This window comes from Microtus oregoni, unplaced genomic scaffold, assembly GCF_018167655.1.
Source record: "Microtus oregoni isolate MIOR12 unplaced genomic scaffold, Mior012 000060F_004, whole genome shotgun sequence".
Classification (NCBI taxonomy): Eukaryota; Metazoa; Chordata; class Mammalia; order Rodentia; family Cricetidae; genus Microtus; species Microtus oregoni.
The window spans coordinates 541977-555004 of NW_024543839.1; positions in this window are offsets into that span (position 1 = coordinate 541977).

Here is a 13028-nt window from a genome sequence, read left to right on the forward strand (position 1 = left end):
GAAGCCCTTCTTGCAGCCAGTGAGAAATCAGGAACCTCAGTGCCATACCCACAAGAAACAGAATTCTTCTACAACCTCATTAGCTCAGAAATGCGGTCAAGCAACATTTTGATTTCAGCCTTAAGAGCCCCTAAAGAGAAACCCCAGTCATGCCATATGCATATCTCTGATCTACCGAACTGTGTGGCCCTACATTACTAAACGTGTAGCAATATATCCTGTGGCATGGCTGCCCAACAACTTCGGGACCATCTCCCTGTCAGTTGGTTCACTTGGTGGAGGGAGGGGCATAGGCAAGGGTCCCAAGAAATACGCCCGAGAACCTGCTAGAATAGAACACCAGGACAGAAGAACAGCTAATAGACAGAGGATGAGTCCTTTCAGATCATAAAAGACACACGTAGCCTTTTATAGACTCAGGCGGCTCTGCTCAGTTGGACTCCCTAGCCTCATAAAAAAGATAAAGTCTGAATATGACTAACTGCCTGCTGGCTGGGCTTGGCCAACATCCTTGTGGGGCAGATAAAGGTGATAAAAGGGTCAACACAATCCCAGGGGCAAGCGGCCCACGAGATAGGGATGAAGCCGTTGCTCTGTGAAACAGGTCTTCCCTGGCACTTCCTCATTTAGGTGTCCCAACACTTGTGATAGAGTAAGATGCACCACATCCCAGAGCTGGAAAGTCCTGAGAGATGAGCCAGTCCAGCCTCCAAGTGTCCGATGGGGAAAGACCAGGTATCCTGATTCCTTCCTGCTCCCTCTCCTCCTCAGCTGCAGCCTCACAGACCCAAGCCACCACGACTGGTGATATACAAAACCCATCATCCCCACACTTTCCATTGGAAGTCTCTCTGCTCACAAGCAAATAACCTGATTTCATTGTTGCTGCTTGCAAGGCTGTCCACTAACAGGGTCCTAACCACTGATACAACTTCACTAGAGTGATAGACCCTCATCAAATTGGTTCCAGCTGCTCTAACCCAGATAACGCGTCTGTACTGCTCTATCTCATCTGCTAGACCCCAGATAACAGTCGCCTGCTCATACAAACCTTCTCTAAGAACCATCTAGACACACACCCCACCATCATAGCCAGTTACTTTGCTCCACATCATTCTATTTCTTTTTACATTCTAGTTGCACTTTTGAGATTATAATTATGTTTTCCCTTGCTATTTCCTCCCTCCAAATCCTCTCCCTTCTCTCCTTCAAATTCATGGCTTTTTAAAAGAAACTGTTATTGCATGTGTGCATGGGTGTGTGTATGTGTGTTGTCTATGTGTATGTGTGAGTGTGTTCCTAAATATAACCTTTTCAATCTGTATAATGTGACTCCTATGTATGTTTTCAGGGTTGCCATTTGGCCCTGGATAACTAGTTTGTGTGCTCTTCCCTGGGAAAAGCCATCTCCTCTTCTCCCAGTCTTTACAGTTGCCTATAGTTCTTCGTGTAGGGTTGAGGTTCCATGGGCTTTCCCTTGTCTATTTTGGCATGTCCATTGGTGTCATCGCACTTATGGTCATTCATGTTGATGAGAATTTATTGGTGTAACTTCTAACATTATTAGGAGACAAAAATCTCACAGCAAACTCTCTGATCCTCTGACTCATACAATCTTTCTGTCCACACTTCCTCAATGAACCTTAGGTGTGAGAGTTTTGTAGATGTATCCATTGGGACTGGGCGCCACAACTCTGCACTTTGGTTGGTTGTGGTTTTGTGTAGTGGTCTCTGTCTGTTGCCTACGGTAGTGCCCTTGATGAGGAGTGAAGACCACACTTCTCTGTGGGTAGAAGGGCAAATGTTTGTAGATTGTTGTTAAGAATGATGCTGGGCTAATAACGTTCTAGATTCTCCTCCAATAACCATGACTTCTCTAGCACTGAGTAGCTGGCTAGGTTTCGGTGCCAGGCATGGTTTCCCTTGTGTTGGCAGGGTCCTAAGTCCAATTAGACAGTTTTTGGCTGTTGCCAAGGTATGTGTGCCATTGCTGCACCCTTAGGGCTATCATGCAAGGCTCGTCATTGATGTGGTTCATAGGTATCATCGCTGGGTAGGACTATTGGTGCCGCCCTCCTTTGGAAGGTTGCACAGTGTCTTCTGGTACTGTGAAAGTAAACCCCCAGGGTGGGGGACATTCAGTCCAGTTCCAGCTAAGGGATCTCTGGGGTCCATTTTTGAAGTTCGTGGTGTCTTCAGCTATAGGGACTTACCTCCTATTTCTGGGATGGGGGATAACAAAGGGCAATAGCAATAGATTCTGTATTTGGGGACAACCCTAGCCAACAACTCAAAAATAAAAGAGGCTTCCCAAGCCAAGTACTAGGTTTTTGTTAGGTGATCTTTAATTCTTGAAGAGAGCACCATAAGCCCAGATGAGAAAAGTTCATTAAAACTGTGTATGTGTGTGTGTGATTGTGTGGTTGTGTATGTAATTGTGTGTATTTTAGGGTTTTAGGTAAATAGCAGTATAATTCCTTGTGAGTTTTCAGACATCATTATTGTTGTTTTACCATCCTCCCTCCTTCTTTTGTATTTACCTCTCTTCCCTCTTTAAAGGTCCTCCCCTCTGCCATTTCCCTGGGCAGATCACTGGTACCCAGCTATACCCCTTTCTATTGCCCCCCACCAAACACCCTACACATCTGTCAATGATCCTCTTTTTCCGTCCTTGCTTTTGTAGTTACTACAAACTATGAACTCATGTCTGAAGATCTGAAGCCAGGAGCGGCCAATGAGAGAGAGCATGCAGCATTTGTCTTTCTGGGTCTGGCTCACTCCACATAGTAGGATTTTTTCGGGTTCCATCCATTTACTTGAAAAGTTCATGATTTCATTTTTCTTTACATCAGAATAATAAGAATTCCCTACTTTATACATGTACCACCTTTCCATCACCCATCCATCAGTTGTAGGACATTTTGGTTGTTTCCATTTCCTGGCTATTGTAAATAGAGCATTGGTGAACATTGGTGAACATGGCTGAGCAAGTGTGCGTAGAATAGGATGTTGAGTCCTTTGGGCATATGCCAAGGAGCGTATAGCTGGACATACAGTAGGTTTATTTTCAGCTGTTTGAGAATTCTCCACACTGATTTCCATAGTGGCTGCCGTGCACCGCGGCCCCAGTCTGCACTCTATGCACTAGACCCCCGTTCACGAGGTTTGGGTAAGGGGCTGGAGATTGAGAACTCAGACTCAGAGACAGACTGACACCAAAGCCCCAAGAATGCTCTTTTATTGTGTTCAGGGGCAGATTATATAGAGATAGCCACGCCCCAGCCAAACCCACCAGAAACCACTCTCCTGCCATCAGGAACTCCTGAAGGTCTCATGCTCAGAGCAGCTGTAGGCACTCAGATTAGGAGAAAACAAGTTGTTTACAAGAAATTCAGGATCTGGGGTCTCACTGCTCCCAACAGTGGCTGAACCAGTTTACACTCCTACCAACAGTGAATGAGGTTTTCTTTTCCCCTGCATCCTCCCAGCATTTGGTTTTGGTTGTTCAGTTGATCTTTGCCATTCCAGCTGGGATAAAATGAAATCTCAAAATTGTTTCGATTTGCATTTCCGTAATTACTAGGGACAGTGGACATTTTTCAGATATCTCTTGCCATTCTTTTTTGTTTTGTTTTCGATTACCCCTTAATCAGGTTTCAGACCCATTTTTTGAATGAGCCATTTATTTTTTGACTCCGTATTTTGAGTTCTTTGTATATCCTGTATAATAATCTTCTGTCAGGTATATAACTGGAAAAGATTCTCTCTCATCCTGTAGGCTTCCTCTTCACCTAGCTGATTGTTTTTTTACCTGTGTGGAAGCATTTTAGTTTCATGGAGTCTTGCTTGTTCATTTTTGGCCTTAGTTCTTGGGCAAATTGACTTCTATTCAGAAAGGTCCTCTCCTATTCCTACATCAGGTAGGGTACCACCTGTATTTTCTTCTACATGTTTCATGCAGAGGACTTTGATCAAATTGGAGTTAGTTTTTGTGTAAGGTGATAGATCCAACTTAATTTAATTTTGGTGGCTTGGTTGAATCTAGAAATTCATCCATCAGGTTGTTTTTGTTTTATTTTGTTTTAAGATTTACTTGTTATGTATACAGTGTTGTGCCTGTGTGCATGCCTGCAGGCCAGAAGAGGGCACCAGATCTCATTACAGATGGTTGTGAGCCACCGTGTGGTGAATTAAACTCAACGCTGTTGGAAGAGCAGGCAGTGCTCTTAACTGCTGAGCCATCTCTCCAGCCCCAGTTCAGGTTTCAAAAATATCCAAATCAGGAGCAGAAGGAGACGGAGCACGAGCAAGGAACTCAGGACCACGAGGGGTGCACCCACACACTGAGAGAATGGGGATGTTCTATCGGGAACTCACCAAGGCCAGCTGGCCTAGGTCTGAAAAAGCATGGGATAAATCCGGACTAGCTGAACATAGCGGACAATGAGGAATACTGAGAATTCAAGAACAATCGCAGTGGGTTTTCGATCCTACTGCACGTACTGGCTTTGTGGGAGCCTAGGCAGTTTGGATGCTCACCTTATGAGACCTGGATAGAGGTGGGCAGTCCTTGGGCTTCCCACAGGTCAGGGAACCCTGATTGCTCTTCGAGCAGATGAGGGAGGGGGACTTGATCGGGGGGAGGGGGAGGGAAATGGGAAGCGGTTGCGGGGAGGAGGCAGAAATCCTTAATAAATAAATTAAAAAAAATAAAAAAAATATTTCCTTACAATTTTCTGTATTTTTTTTTAGTGTCTGTCATATTATTTCTCCATTCATTTCTGATTCTGTTCATTTGTATCCCCTCTTTGGGTCAAGGATCTCTTAAAGCTGTTTATCATCTCAAAGATAAACAAGGGTCTTATTTGTTGACTCTTTGTATTGTTTCCTGTTCTGTTTTGTTGTTAGATTCAGTTTGTTCTTGCTTTTCCAACTATTTGAGTTGCATCACTAAGCCATTTATTGTGCGCTTTCTGATTTTAATGTAGGCACTTAAAGTTATAAGTTCCCCTTGTAGGATCACTTTCAATGTGTGGTTTTGTTGTGTTGTGTTTTTATTTTCATTTGGCTCCAGAAGGTTTTTTTAAATTTCTTCCTTGATTTCTTCTTTGACCCATTTATCATTCATCATGGTTTAATCTCCATGAGTTTGCGTGTTTACTGGAGGTTCATTTGCTGTCAGTTTTACATCACAGCGCACTGTGGTCAGATGGGATACAAGGGATGAGTTCAACCTTTTTTAATGTGGTTTATTTTAGAAAAGTTTCCATGTGCTGCTGAGTGGAATGTGGATTCTTTGGAGTTTGTATAGAATACTCTGTTGCTATCTGGTAAGTTCATTTGGTATGATGGAAATTCATCCTGATACTTCCCTGTTTACTTTTTATGTACAGATGACCTGTCTACTGGAAAAAGTAGGCTATTGAAATCATCTATTTGTAAGGGATTGGTGTGAATCAATGTCTAAATCTAGTAATGATAGATAGATAGATAGATAGATAGATAGATAGATAGATAGATAGATGGGATATTAAGGTAGTGTCTTCCTGGTTAACTGTTTCCCTAATTAGGATGAAGTGTCCCTCTTTATCTCTTCTGTTAAGCTTTAATTTGAAGTCATTTTGTCAGATATTAGGATATAGACACCTGCTTCCCATCTGACTGGATTCTTCTGTCCAAGCTTCAAGGTGCTGCCTATCTTTAAAACTGTGTTTAATGGAAACAACTGAGAGGGATTTTGTTTCTGATCCATTGAATCAGTCTATATCTTTTTATTGGAGAATTTAGGTCATTGATATTTAAAGTTATTATTTGCTTGCTTGTTTTGTTTTTCAATACAGAATTTTTCTGTGCACACCAAGCTGGTCTCAAACTCAGGGATCCTCCTGTCTCTGCCTCACAGGTGTTGGAATTAAAGGCGTGCACCACAATGCCCGGCAATATTTAAGTAATCATTAATGTGTGTGCTAATTGTTACCATGCGTTGTTGATTTTTGGTGGTGCTGTGTTCTCAGTGGTGTTTTGTGTTTTAATAATTATGGCTTCATATTTCTTGCCACAGTCTCCCTGATACCTCATTCCTCTCTCCAGCTCCAAACAATGCTTCCTGTGTTTATTTAGGTTTGGTTTGTAGTATATAAATGTTTTGGGGGTGTTTGTATTCTGAAAAGGTTGTTTTTCCTCTTTCAATCATGAAAGAAAGCTTTATGCATTATGTATTATTCTAGGTTGGCCATTGTAGCCTTTTAGGACTTGGGATGCATTGCTCTAGGCTCTTCAGCATTCAAAGATCCCATTGAGAATTCAACTGTTATAATTATGGGTTTCCCCATATCTGTGAATTGTGGTTTTTCTCTTATAACTTTCAATACACCTTGTTTGTTATGTATGCTTAGTGTTTCAGCTATGATATGCCATAGGGAACTTCTTTTCTGGTCTTGTCTATTTGGTGTGTTGTGTGTTTCTTGTGTTTGTATGGGTATGTCTTTTCTTAGTTTGGGGACATTTTCTATGTTGAAGAGCTGGACTATGCTGTTTACTTGGGATTCTTCTCTCTCATCTATGCCTATAATTCAAAAGTTTAATTTTTTTTCACAGTTCCTGAATTTCCTATGTGTTCCTTTTCTGTGCTTTTATTTCTAATTCATTCTGCTTGGTTATTTGGTCTAGATCCTCTACTTTATCTTTGAGATCTGACGTTCTATCTTCTGCTTGATCCATTTGACCTGCAAGGCTTTCCTTGGGGTTTCCTAGTTGAGTTACTGGGGTTTTCCACTCCATTTTCATTTCAGTTTGAGTCCTCTTCAGTGTTTCTACCACCTGGTTGAATTCCGCTCTCAAGTCCTGCATTGTCTCCATCATCTCCATCAGTTCTATGTTTGTGTTTTCTTTTGCAACCCTCGGGCATTTATTTCACTTAGCTCTTTCTCCTTGAATTCATTGAACTGTGGCTTGTGTCTCCTTTAAACTCCTAGAATTCTTTTTTCTATATTTATTCTTCTCTCACACATTAAATCCCCACTGGAGTTTCCTATCCCTCTACTCCTCCAGCTTCCCCCATTTTCCACCTCCCCCAGATCCACTCCTCCTCCATTTCCCAACAGAAAAGAGCAGGCCTCCTGGGGATAGCAACCAAACAAGGCTGTGGTAGTTTGAATGAAATTGGTCCCCATAAACCATAATCTCATAGGGACACTCTTAGTAGGTGTGACTTTGTTGGAGTGGATATGCCCTTGTTGTGGGGGTGAGCTTTGAAATTTTATATACTCAGGATATTGCCCAGTGTGTCAGCTAGCTTCCTGTTGCCTGCAACATGTAGGACACTAGGCTATTTCTCAGGCAACCCGTCTCCCTGCATGCCACCATACTCCCTGCCATGGTGGACTGAACCCCTGAACTGTAAGCAAGCTCCCTCAATTAAATGTTTTCTTTATGAGAGTTGCCAAGGTCATGGTGTCTCCTCACAGTAATAACTAAGACAATGACATAAAAAGTTATAAGAAGACTAAGAACAACCCTCATATCAAGGCTGGATGGGGCAACCCAGTAGAGGGTAAAGTATCCCAAGAGCAGGCAAGAGTCAGAAACACCATTCACTTCCGATGTTAGGAGTCCCACAAGAACGCCAAGCTACACAACCATAACACGTTTGCAGAGGACCTAGCTCAAACCCACGCAGGCTCCCTGATTGTTTCTTCAGTCTCTGTGAGCCCCCTATGAGCCTTGCTTAGTTGTATGTGTAGGTTATGTTCTCCTGGTGTCCTCTGGTTCCTACAATCCTTCCTCCCCTTCTTGTGGGGGGTTCCCTGAGTTCCAGCTATTGTTTGGCTGTGGGTATCTGCATCTGCTCCCACTGGTTACTGGATGAAACCTCTCTAATGACGATCGGACTAAGCTCCAGTCGACGAGTACAGGAGAATATCATTAAGAAGCACTTCACTGACTTTCTTTTTCTTTTGTGGCCGGTTGTGTTTGGTTCTATCCTGGGTCCCTAGGCTATCCAGCATCTGGTTCCTGGCCATCCAGACAGGGTCAGATGTGCGGCTCATGGTGAGGGCCTCAAACTGGCCCACTCATTAGCTGATTGCTCCCACGTTTATGTGACATCATTAACCCAGCACATTTTGCATCTTTAACAAAAAAATGAAAGGATAGGTGAAAGTAATTGCAAACCTACTGTGTCACGGTGGGGCCAGCATAGTCATAGGGAGCCCCACTGGTCCTCACTCTTCGCTAAGCAGAGATGATAACCTCCATTCAAAAGCACAGAAACTGCTGTACCAAGAGGCTGTCTAACTCTCTAGGACACCCGGCTGGAGGACGCGAGAACAGGGTCAACTCCTCTCCACCTCCAGGACTTCAGGGAAGTCAAGAGCCTTCCCCCCAGGCATCGACATTTTTGCACATTTGGATTTTCCACATTGACTGCTGGAGAAACAAACCTGACACACACACACAAAATGAATATGAAGATTGATATTTTTCATTGACTTTGGCTTAAGGTTTTAGATAATGAGAAAATCTGGCAGAGACAAACTTGAGTTGAGGCTCCCAGGATGGTTTTCCATCCCAGCCTAAGGTGGTAGCTTTCCAGACTCCAGCCAGACGGAGATGCCCCCGCTCTGCTGTTCCATGGGGTCGCCAGAGACATGCACGCACGTTTGTGGCTCAGCCAGGTGGTTCGTGTGCCGTGTGCCAGGTCCTGCCTGAAGTGCTGAAATTCCCTGTGTCCCCTCATCATTGTGTTCCAGTCTAAACAGTTGTTAGAGGACGGCAAGGTGGCTCAGTGGGTCTTGGTGCCGAGCCTGACAGTTGCATGGTCCCCACATGGTAGAGAGAATGGCCTGGTGGAAGGAGAGAACTGATTCCCAGAAGTTATCCAACTTTGGTATGCACAGTGTAGCATGTGCCCCCTTCCCCCCACAATAATGTAAGTGTAATTCTAAAAGTGAGTATTTGGTTAAAGCAACAAGATCAGGGACACGTGAGGAGATAAATGAGAAGGTTTACACCTGAGTATGAGATAACCAAACTAACCAGATAGCAGGGAGGAAAAAATAATTGTGGTCTTGGCAGGTTTCCCCTTGCCAATTCTATCAAATCCTTCTCTGAGAAGTACAGAGCACCAGTGCCCTTTCACCTAGTAAAATTAACTTTTTTTTTCTTTTTTGGGGGTTTTTCGAGACAGGGTTCCTCTGTAGATTTGGAGCCTGTCCTAGAACTAGCTCTTGTCGACCAAGCCGGCTTCGAACTCACAGAGATCCACCCGCCTCTGCCTCCCGAGTGCTGGGATTAAAGGCGTGCGCCACCACCACCTGGTGTAAAATTAACTTTACAGTAGTTACACCTTTATACATATTCTAAGGCGTCTAGTTGAAACTGACGGAATTGTGGGTAAGTGTCTAAGAAAGCTGCTGTTCCAGTGAGGGGATCACCCCTAGACCTTCCTGAGGGTGGGCAAGGAGAGGAGCAGCAACAGGCTGAGACTTCCCAGGGCAGGTGCTCGCGGCAGCCCTGGCTGCTGCGCCTTGTGTCTTCCTTCTGCTTTGTCACCTGCTAAAAGCCAGTCTTCCTGATTGTTTGCTCTATCTGGGCCTTCGAGTGGATTGCCCTCCTTGGAGAAAGGCTGTGGAAGTGCTCAACTGCAGGAGGCCAGGGCCGCAGCTCCCCAGCTCCAGTACAAATCGTCTTGTCACTCCACAGTGGAGACACTGCGCACCGCAGCCCCGGAACCTGGAGGTTCCAATTCCAGGGCCCGAGACAAAGCAGTCCCTTATTCCCAAAATTTCTCTCTCATTCTTTTGTTGTTGTTATTGCTTTTCTTTTTGTAACAGGGCTTCTCTGTATAATAAAAGAGCTCAGACTCACAGAGTGAGTTTAAGTCCCAAGTGCCGGGATTTAAAGGCATTGCTTTCCCATACCCAGCTCATTCTCGTGCTTGTGGCAAAACTTACTGGAATTTTTATCTCCCCTATAGTTGGGCAGAGTGAAGTGCAGTGTGAATAAGAATTCTTTCTGTTTTATTTTGCTTTGGATTGCTGCTGGCGCCTACAATACCCAGAGTCTTTCCTACACAAATTAGACCCAGGAAACAAACTGTTGAGGGAGACACAGCAAATATTTGCGGTTAAGAAAAAGAAAACTCAAAACCCTGGGACAGGATCTGATATGAGGTAGCCATGGTCCTGGACTTTAAGGCCAGCTGCTGAGTCAGCCCGGTGATGAAAGTCACACAGGCTGCTTGTGTGCCCAGGAGCAAGGATGCCCTATCTGGGAGCTCCTTATCACTCACAAAGAACAGGGGCCTGTCTTTGATGAGGACAGAAATGTCATAACAAAACAATGTTAGAGGCAGGAGTTCTTATCCTGTCTCCAGAGAGGTTGTGGAGAGGGAGGCTTCGAATCGAAGCCACAGGAATCCTTGCTCCAAGTGTTCGTTCTCAGGGAGGGCGCTGCCAGCACTAGGGCATTGGCATGCAGCACCTTCAGCTGAATCAATCAGCTTCAGCTGATCAGTGAGGATTAACAGACGCACACTGGGTCATGGCAGGACCCATGAGCCTCAGGCATCATGGTGAGAGCACTCACCGGACCAGAAGTGATACAAAAACTTAAATTATTTATTTATTTATCGTGTAGGTGTGATGCATAAATGTGTGGCAGTCATAGGCAACTCACGAGAATCCTTTCTCCCCTCCCACCGTGTGGGTCTCCCAAGAATCAAACCCCAGTCGTCAGGGTTGGCATCAAGTGCCTTTACCCCCTGAGCTATCTCAACATCCACAAAAGTTTGAGCAGTGAACGTACACACAGGGGCAAACTCTGAGACAGAGAGAGAGATACTAGAGACTCAGAGGGAAAGGGGCTCTTTTATAGAAGTAACCTTCCGGGCAGTGGGGGTGCACATCTTTAATCCCAGCACTTGGGAGGCAGAGGCAGGTGGATCTCTGTGAGTTCAAGGCCAGCCTGGTCTACAGAGTGCGTTCTACAGCCTGGTCTACAGATCCAGGCCACACAAAGAAACTCTTGTCTTGAAAGAAAGAAAGAAAGAAAGAAAGAGAGAGAGAGAGAAAGAAAGAAAGAAAGAAAAAGGAAAGAGGGCTGGAGAGATGGCTCAGTGGTTAAGAGCACTGACTGCTCTTCCAGAGGTCCTGAGTTCAATTCCCAGCAACCACATTGTGGCTCACAGTCATCTGTAAAGAGACCTGGCGCCCCCTTCTGGTGTGTAGGCACACATGAAAGGAATGCTGTACAGATAATAAATAAATCTTAAAGAAAGAAGAAAGAAAGAAAGAAAGAAAGAAAAGAAAAGAAAAGAAAGTTTCCTGGCCTTGCTTCCCACTTGTGTGGGACTGAGTCTGAATAGAATTCAAAAGGGCAGCTCACTATCTTGTTACATTTTAAATCTCATAATACCACCTGCGGTCCTCAGGAGTCAGGCTCTGATGGTCTGAATAAGTCATCACAAGTCACTGGGGTCTGACTGCTAGGAAGTCTCCTCTTTATTTTTGGTCCTGTTTTGGGGGAACTTTTTGTCTCTACACCTCAGTCTCTGGAAACTCCCTCTGTGAGAGTTTTGCAATGAGCCCTGGTAACATCTGGCTGCTTGCTGGGTTCTGTCGTTACACTCTCCAGTCTGCTTTCTCGGTCTGCTCCATGGCTTCAGGTTGTCTGGGACCCTGTGCTGGTAGCAGAAAGAAAGTACAAGAAGAAACATCCCAAGCATGTGTGTAGGAAAGTGATAGCCAATGATGGGATGGATGAATACAAGGGGAATCATAAACCTGTGATTGTAGGACACAGCCTTGATAAGCTCAATAGAGGCCCGAGTCTCCGCAGTTTACTCTGGTTCCAAGAAAGACCACAAACTGAGACCACCCAGCCACCTCCCAGGAACAGACCATCCAAAGGAAATTCCTAATGTTCCAACCATTATAGATAGGATCACCTGCCAGCACACACCCATCTCTTTTCACCAGGACATCCCTAGACAAATGTCAGCCAATCAGGGGTCCTGAACCTTAGAAATCCCTCACCCCTATCTTTGCTGCCATAAAAACCCATCCCTAACTGAGCTCGGGGCTCTCCGACCACTCCAATACAATGGACACACAGAGAGACCAAGTTTGCATACTTGTGTAAGAATAAAGACTTTTTGCTTTTACATACAGGACTCGGTCTCCTCATCAGTTTTGGGGGGACTCTGTGATCTGGGCATAACACGATGGCATCATAAACTGTTTTTATATCATATTTTGGTAACTTTGATGACACCAATTTACAAAATTATAATCCTCTCAATTTACAAAATGATAAAATGGGACTAATTGCATCTACTTCTCTGACCAAAACAGGCTTAAAGAACATCACACACGTCCCTAAGAAATTGTTAACTAAACTTCACATGATGGTACTGTCCCCAGTGGAGGTCCAGCCACGTAGGATTTCCCCTCTGTATGTGAACGTGCGCAGCCCCTTAGCAGCTGGATTCTGTTCCTGTTGCCTGCTCATGCAGAGGACTGCTGATCTGTGTGTCTATCCCTAAATAAAGAGACCTTTATTATACTCCATTCTGGCCTAGTGTGGGACTATTTTATTGTAATCGATAACAGCCCACCATGGCACTATGGGACACAGTGAAGGCAGTTGCCCCTCTGAAGCACCAGTTGCCCCTCTGAAGCACAATTAATAAAAACTCAGAGACAAAAATTGGGGTTCAACCTGAAGATCCGAAAAGCAAAGCAGCCAGCCACTGGCTCTTACCTCGACCTCAGTCTGAAACGAAGATCCTGCCTCCCGGAATCTCAGAATGAGACTGTGAACTGTCTTCTCCCGTGTTATATTCCTCTTTAGGACTGGGATTAAAGGCTTGCACTGCCCGGTTTCTAGGGCAAACTAGTCTGGCTACTGGGATTAAAGGTGTATGTTACCACTGTCTGGTCTGTAAGGCTTATCAGTGGGGCTGTTTTACTCATCTTCAGGCAAGTTTTATTTATTCAGATACAAATGAAATATCACTATACACCCCT